Source organism: Lemur catta, chromosome X (genome assembly GCF_020740605.2).
Source record: "Lemur catta isolate mLemCat1 chromosome X, mLemCat1.pri, whole genome shotgun sequence".
NCBI lineage: Eukaryota > Metazoa > Chordata > Mammalia > Primates > Lemuridae > Lemur > Lemur catta.
In genome coordinates, this window is record NC_059155.1 from 32,776,528 (window position 1) to 32,785,759 (window position 9,232).

Genomic DNA, 9,232 nt, shown 5'->3' on the forward strand with positions numbered 1-9,232 from the left:
CAAATCAAAAGAGGTGGGTGTGAGCAAGGCTGTCCTGGAGTAAGGAAACACAAAATAGTAACTCAAATTCACAGAAACAAATGAAGAGAACAAGTAATGGTACATAAAATGGTTTAAAATAAACTCAATAAATATATTTGCTCTCTCACCTTCTTTAAAAGACATAAAATTTCATCAAATAATAATTACAACAATGTACTGCTGGGTTTGTAACATATATAGATGTAAAATTTATAACAATAACACCACAGAAACAGAGCTATTTAGGAGAGACATTTCTAGATGTAACTGTAATTAAGTTATTACTATAAATATGAAGTAGATTCTGATAAATTAAAATGTATAGTTAAGCCCTAGAGCATACAATGAAAAAAATAACAAAATACAGTAGAAAATAATTGAAGGAATTAAAATGTTACACTAGCAAATATTCACTTAATACAAGGGAAAGCAATAAAAGAGGAAGAGAGCAACAAAAAGGACATGAGATATATATATAAACAAAAGTAAAAGGGATCAAGCTATGTCAGTGATAATGTTAAGTGTGAATGGGTGAAACAATCCAATCCAAAGGTACAGACTACCAGAATGAATTTTTAAAAAAAAGGTCCAATTATATGTCGTCTACAGGAGATATACATTATATTCAAAGATAGAAAGAGCTTAAGTAAAAAGAAAGAAAAAAGATACCACGAAAATAAGAATTATAAGAACTATGGAATAACTATGCTAATATTAGAGAAAACAGACTATAATAAATGTTAGTAGAGATAAAGAGGGAAATTTTTACAATGACAAAAGGAACAATGTATCAAGAAAATATAACAATTATAAATTCAGCTAACAACAGATCCAACAAATACATGAAGCAAAAACTGACAGAATTAAAGGAAGAAATAGATAATTCAATAATAATAATTGGAGACTTCAATATCCCAATTCCAATAATGGATGTAACAATTAGAAAAAGATCAACAAGCAAAGAGAAGTCAAACAGCACAAAACCCAGCAAGTCTTAGCAAACAGCAATAGAGTACTCTACCACCAAGAGCAGAATACAGTTTTCTGAAATACACACAGAACATTCTCCAGGATAGACCATATGTTAGGCCATAAGACATGTCTCAATATATTTAAAAAGGATGAATCATGCAATGTGTGTTCTTGAAGCACAATGGAATGAAATTATAAATAATTCTAGAAAGAAATAATAAATAAAACTAGAAGGAAATTTGGAAAATTCACAAATATGTGGGAATTAAGCATCACATTTCAAAGAAAAACTCACACGGGAAATTAGAAAATGATTTGAAATACAGGAAAATAAAACAAGAGATGCCAAAACTTAAGAGATGAAGCTACAGTCATTCTTAGAGGAAATTTTATAGCTATAAATTCCTGTATTTTAAAAGAGGAAAGATTTCAAATCAATAACATAACTTTCATAAGATACTGCAAAAGGAAAAGCACACCAATCCTAAAGTAAGCAGATGAAAAGAAAAATTATAGATTACAGTGGGAATTTAGAGTCGAAAAAGAACGGATAAAATCAATGAAAACAAAAAACAATCGTTCTTTGAAAAGATCAACAAAATCAACAAAACCTGGATTGAACAAAAATAAAAAGAGAAAAGACTCAATTACTAAAATCAGGAATGAAAAAGGGACATTAATACCATCTTTTAATAATAAATTGGATTATAGTGTAATACTATGATTAGCTGTATGCCAACAAACGTGGTAATACACATAATGAAGTTACTAGAAAGACACAAACTACTGAAATTAACTGAAAAAGAAATAAAAATCTGGGCCGGGCGCGGTGGCTCACGCCTGTAATCCTAGCACTCTGGGAGGCCGAGGCGGGTGGATAGCTCGAGGTCAGGAGTTCGAGACCAGCCTGAGCAAGAGGGAGACCCCGTATCTACTAAAACTAGAAAGAAATTATCTGGCCAACTAAAAATCTATATAGAAAAAATTAGCCAGGCATGGTGGCGCATGCCTGTAGTCCCAGCTACTCGGGAGGCTGAGGCAGGAGGATCGCTTAAGCCCAGGAGTTTGAGGTTGCTGTGAGCTAGGCTGATGCCACAGCACTCTAGCCCGGGCGACATAGCGAGACTCTGTCTCAAAAAAAAAAAAAGAAAAGAAAAAAGAAAGAAAAATCTGAACTGAACTCTAAAAAGTAAAATAATTAATAATTAAAGTTTTAAAACTTACCACAAAGCAAAACCCAGACTCAGATAATTTCTGTGGTGAATTATACCAAAAAAAATTTTGTTTAATTAACACCAAACTTTCACAAACTTTTTCAAAAAAGAGAAGAGGAGAAAACACTTCTCAACTCATTCTATGAGACCCCTATTACCCTAATACCAAAACAAGGGAAAGACATCACAAGAAAATACAGACCAATATCCCCTTTGAATAGATGCACAAAAACAAAACACTAGCAAATCCAATCCAGCAACATATAAAAAAGATTATGCACCAGGACCACATGGGATTTATCAACAGAATGCAACGTTGGTTTAACACCTGAGAGTCAATTAATGTAAAACACTATATCAAAAAAATAAATTACAGAATCAGCATAAGGGTTTATCAAGGGATGAATGGATAAAAATGATGTGGTGTATGTACACAAAGGAATATTATTTAGCCATGAAAAAGAAGGAAATTTTGTCATTTGCAGAAACATGGATAGATCTGGAGGACATTATTTTAAGTGAAATCAACCAGGCACAGAAAGACAAATATTTCGTTTTCACAATCATATATGGGACCTAAAAAAAAAAAAAGTTGATCTCAAGGAAGTAGTGAATAGAATGGTGGCTACTAGAGATTGATCAGGGTGGTGGGATGGGGTAATGAAGAGATGTTGGTGAAGGGGTAATTCTGTTTAATAGAAGGAAGAAGTTCTGATGTTCACTGGTACAATGGGGCAACTATAGCTGACAATAGTTTATTATATTTCGGAATAGCTAGAAGTTTTCAAATGCTCCCAACATAAAGCAATGATGAATGTTTTAGGTGAATCTTGTCCCAGTTACCCTGATTTGATCATTGTATATTATATGCTTATATCAAGATGTAACATGTAATCCATGAATATGTACAATTATTATGTATCAATAAAAAATTAAAAAAATAAAGAGAATAAAAACATAATTATCTCAAACGATGGAGAAAAATCATTTTACAAAATCCAACACCCATTCACTAACCTAAAAAAATCATGAAACTTGAAATAAAAGAGAACTTCCTCAATCTGATAAAGGGTATCTAGGAAAAATCTAGAGTTAACATCATATTTAGTGGTGAGAGACTGAATGCTTTCCCCCTGAGATCAGAAACTAGATAAAGAAACCCATTCTAGCTGCTTCTATTCCACATTACACTGAAGATTCTAGCCAAGGAAGTTATATAAGAAAAAGAATTAAAATGCATCCATATTGGATAAGAAGAAAAACTATCTATTTACAGATGACACGATCTTGTATAAAGAAAATCTTAAGGAATACAATAAAAAATATTAGAACTAAAAATTCAAAAATAAGTTCAGCAAAATTGCTGTGTACAAGATCAATATTTCAAAATCAACTGTGTTTCTATACAGTAGCAATGAACAATCCAAAAATGAAATAAAATTCCATTTACAATAACATCAAAATAGTAATATACTTATAAATAAATTTAATAAGAGAAGCATAAAACTTACAATCCAAAAAATATACAACAATATTAAAAGAAATTAAAGAAAACCTAAAGAAATGGAAAAAACAGCCCATGTTCATGGATTTAAAGATTGTTCATATAGTAACATTCCCTGAAATTGATCTATAGATTCAACATAGTCCCTAACAAAATCACAGCTGACTTCTTTGCAGATATTGATAAGCTGATCCTAAAAATCCCAATAAAATTCCAGGTACCCAGAATAGCCAAAACAATCTAGAGAGAGAAAACAAAAATAAAGGACTCATTTCATACTTCCTTATTTCAAAACTAACTACAAGGCAGCATTAGTCAAGACTCTGTGGCATTTGCATTAAGATAGTTACATAGATGAGTCAAATAGAATTAAGAATCCAGAAATAAACTCAAATATTTATGGACAATTGATGTTTAACAAAGATACCAAGGCAATTCAATTAAAAAAATAGTCTTTTAAACAAATGATACTGGGACAACTTTTATCCACATAGAGAAGAATAAAGTTGGACACCTTTCTTACAATAAGTACAAAAATTAGCTCAAAATAGATCACGGACCTTAGTGTAAAAGCTAAAATTATAAAACTCTTAGAAACAGATACCGGAATACACTTTTATGATCTTGGATTAGGCAAAGTCTTCACAAGAGACAAAAGTAAAAAGTTAAATTGAACTTCATCAAAATTTAAAACTTTTGTGCCTCGATGGACATATTCAAGAAAGTAAAGCAACAACTACTGAATGGGAGAAAAATATTTGCAAAGCATAAGTCTTATAAGGGACTTGTATCTAAAATATACAAAGAACACAACTCAATATTAAAAAGAAAAAGTAATAACACAATTAAAAATGGCAAAGAACCTGGACCAGGCGCGGTGGCTCACACCTGTAATCCTAGCACTCTGGGAGGCCGAGGCGGGAGGATGGCTCGAGGTCAGGAGTTCAAGACCAGCCTGAGCAAGAGCGAGACCCCGTCTCTATCAAAAATAGAAAGAAATTATATGGACAGCTAAAAATATATAGAGAAAAAAATTAGCCAGGCATGGTGGCGCATGCCTATAGTCCCAGCTACTAGGGAGGCTGAGGCAGAAGGATCGCTTAAGCCCAGGAGTTTGAGGTTGCTGTGAGCCAGGCTGACACCACGGCACTCTAGCCTGGGAAACAGAGTGAGACTCTGTCTCAAAAAAAAAAAAAAAAATGGCAAAGAACCTGAACAGACATTTCTCCAAAGAAGATATTCAAATGGACAATAAGCACATGAAAAGATGTTCAACATTATTAGCCATCAGGAAAATGCAAACTAATTCCACAATGAGATATTATTTCACACCCATAAGATGGCTATAATCAAAATGACAGGTACCACAATGCAGATAAACCTTGAAAACCTCACACTAAGTGAAAGAAGCCATACACAAAAGGCCACATATTGCATGATTCATTTATGTGAAATATCCAGTGTTGGCAAATTCAGTGACAGAATGCAGATTACCAAGGCCTGGGGAAAGAGGGGAACAGGGAGTAAGTGAGTGCTTAATAGGCACAGGGTTCATTTTGGGGGTATGAAAATGTTCTGGAACTAGACAGTGGTGATGGTTACACAGCAGTGTGAATATACTAAATGTCACGAATGATAAATTTTATGCTATGTGTATTTTACTACAATAAAAACAAAGGTAGTAACAAATGTTGAGGATTTGGAGAAATTGCAAACCTCATACACTGCTGGTGGGAATATAAAATGATGTAGCTGCTTTGAAGAACAATCTAGCAGTTCCTCAAAAGGTTAAACAGATACTTACCATACACAACCCAGCAGTTTCATTCCTAGATACACACTGAAGACCATTTAAAACATATGTTCATACAAAAACTTATATATGAATGTTCCTAGCAGCATTATTCATAATGCCAAAAAGTGGATATAACCCAAATGTCCATCAACTGATAAGCAGATAAACAAATATGGTACATCCATATAATGGAATATTATTCAGTCACAAAAAATAATGAAGTACTGATCCATGCTACAGTATAGACAAACCTCCGAAACATTATACTAAGGGAAAGAAGCAAGACACAAAAGGCCAATATTATAAGATTCCATATATGTGAAAAGTCCAGATAGACAACTATATAGAGACAGAAAGCAGATCAGAGGTTGTCAGGAGCTACAAGGAGAAAAGAATGGGCAGTGACTGTTAATGGTTATGGATTTCTTTTTGGAGTGATGAAAACATTTTGGAATTTGACAGAGGTGATGGTTACACAATTTTGTGCATATATTAAAAACCACTGTGTTTGTATACTTTAACAGGGTGAACATTATAGTGTGTGCAATGACTCTAAGTAAGAAAAGAGCTTTACGATGTATCATAAATTTAAACGTAAAAGTCAAAACTTATAGAAAAAAATCCTAGGAGAAAATCTTTAAAACCTAAGGCTAGGCAAAAAATTCTTAAGATTTAACACCAAAAACATGATCCACAAATGGAAAAAAAATGATAAATTGGACCTCATCAAAATTAAACATTTCGCTCTGTTCAGATATCATGTGAAGAGGAAAAGACAGAGTATGGACTAAGGGAAAACATTTGCAAACAACATAACTGACAAAGGACTAACATATAGAATATATAAATGATACTCAAAACTCAACAGTTAAAACAGAATCCAGGCCAGGCACGGTGGCTCACGCCTGTAATCCTAGCACTCTGGGAGGCCAAGGCGGGAGAATCGCTTGAGGTCAGGAGTTGGAGACCAGCCTGAGCAAGAGCAAGACCCTGTCTCTACTAAAAAATAGAAAGAAATTATCTGGATAGCTAAAAATATATATAGAAAACAATTAGCCAGGCATGGTGGTGTGCATCTGTAGTCCCAGCTATTTGGGAGGCTGAGGCAGGACGATCGCTTGAGCCCAGGAGTTTGAGGTTGCTGTGAGCTAGGCTGACGCCACAGCACTCTAGCCCAGGTGACAGAGTGAGAGTCCGTCTCAAAAAAACAATAAAAAAATAAAAAAACCAGAATCCAATCAGAAAACAGGCAAATGGCATGAACAGACATTTCATCAAATAGGACATACAGATGGCTAATAAGCATGTGAAAGGATGTTGAACATCATTACCATCAGAAAAAAAAACCAATTAAAACCACAATGAGACATTTCTACACACTTATCAGAATAACTAAAAATAAAAAATAGTGACAACATCAAATTCTGGCAAGGATGAAGAGAAACCAGATCACTCATACATCGCTGCTAAAACTGTGAAATAGTATACAGCCACTCTGGAAAACAGTTTGGCAGTTTCTTATAAAACTAAACGTGTAATCACCAAATGACCTGGAAGTACATTCTAGAGCACATATCTTAGACAAATGAATACTTATCATTCCACAAAAGTCTGTCCATGGATGTTCATAGCAGCTTTATTCATACTGGAATCAGCCCAGATATCCTTCGATGGCTGAATGATTAAAGAAACCGTGGTATATACTTACCACTTACCATGGAATATTCTTCAGCATTAAAAAAGAATGAAATATTACCCCATCTCAAGGGAATTGTGTTGAATCATAGAAGGCACCCCAAGCCAGGTTTCACTCCTCATCCAGCAGAATCCTGGTGCCCCAGAAATCCAAGCTAGAAGTCACCAGTGGCCCAGACTTCTGAAGTTCTCACCACTAAAGCTGCCACTGTTTGCATGGGGCCAAGCGCCTCCCTCTAGGACCCTGAAACGGATGTGAATGCACTGATGGTCCCCAGAGCTTCTTCAGCCATGGCAAATGCAGTCACAGCAGTGGCTCCATCTGGGAAGGGGAGGCCAGAGTCACTAAGAGACAGTCTGCCCTTTAATTGTGGCAATAATTTATCCTTTAGGCAATGGTGTTTCTCTTTCTCAGACCCAACTTCAGTTCCTGACATTTCAATTGTAACTCCTACCATTTCTTCAGTATTTCTACCTCCTTGAGGTTGTGGGAGAATGTTTATATTCTTCCTAAGTTTCCTGTGCTAAACTAAATTCAGAGACCACCAAGATATGAAACCGAGATCCAAACAATATGGGTGTGCACACCTTGGGCTTTGTGGCATTCAGATCTCTCCATCTTGGCACGTTTACTGCATACAGAACTCCCCTCTGTAACCAGAAAGTGTTGCATCCTACAGTCAGATCCCAGCAAACCAGAAGAGCTGGACTTTGTGGTCCCAGGCTTGTTTGCAGTCCGCATGGAAACCTGACCTCTGAGGCATTCTCTAGAGAAGACATTCCCAGCCAAAGGTCACAACCTGAGACCCTACACCCAGTCCCAGGACACTAGAACCATAACCTTCCTACAATGAATAATGGTTACATCACCATGATTTAAAAGCAAAACAAACATGATATTCAATGGAGAGCATCACAACCCTGTTCGTTCCAATCCAACCAAATTTTTTAAAAGGGGAGAGTTTGTCAAATGCAACTGCTAACTTCTATGCATATGAATACTGTATGCAGCCTCTCACTTAGCATTCAGCTGAACCCCGGAAAATTATGAGCCAGTTTCCTACAATGGCATTAGGCAAGGTGGCTGCAACACAAGACACCCTCACTGAGATGAGATGAGCTAATCTGGCTGCATTAAACAGTCTAGCTGAGCTACATACCTTTAGCTCTCCCCATATCTAAAGCACACCCCCTTCCCGTGCAGGAGGAAACCAAAAAGTCTCACCCTAATGGATCTCATGACATCTATCTCTCTAAACTCCTCACTAATAATTTTTCAAGACCATCAGGATTATATAGAAGTCTCACTCAAAGCTGCATGTATGCAAATTCTGGCACTTTAAATGGATTCTGTCCTTAAGTGCATAAACCAAAAAAACATGGGAACAATTGGATTAGGAAAGCAAGGGTTTTTTTTTTTTTTTACCCCTTCTAATTGGCATTAAGTCACCAAACATTGTCAAACATACATCACTTGCTTAATTATTTTGTGTGTGCATGTATATATCTTTATATCTTCATATACATATAAATGAGAGGGAGATGCAGATTTAATGTACACCCATATGGCGATAAATACAAAAGCTTCCAGAAGATTGTAAAATGCTATACTAATGCTAAAATGATCACTTTCTTTTTTTTTTTACTTGCTTACAAGTCACAAAGAATAAACTGTGGGAGGTAAATGTAAAGCATGGCTCTTTACCTAAAAGGAAAAATATGCACAGAACATTTTGTTCAATAATGCAGTTTTTTAACAAAAACCTTGCTTCAGCTTCATAGTCTCATATTAGTCTAATTACCTCTCATTAATCTTATAGCATGTTTATACATAAAAATCATTTTACATGTTGGTTAACATTTTATTGAAGTAATTTTTCATAAATAGCCTACTATGCATCATTCACCCCAATATGCTTTATTTCAACATTGCTTTAATGAGCTGTAGCTGGCCTATTACACTCTTAGAACATACTATACCACTTTCAGCACAACGAATCACAAAATTAGCAAGTATTTTTGCCTATAGAG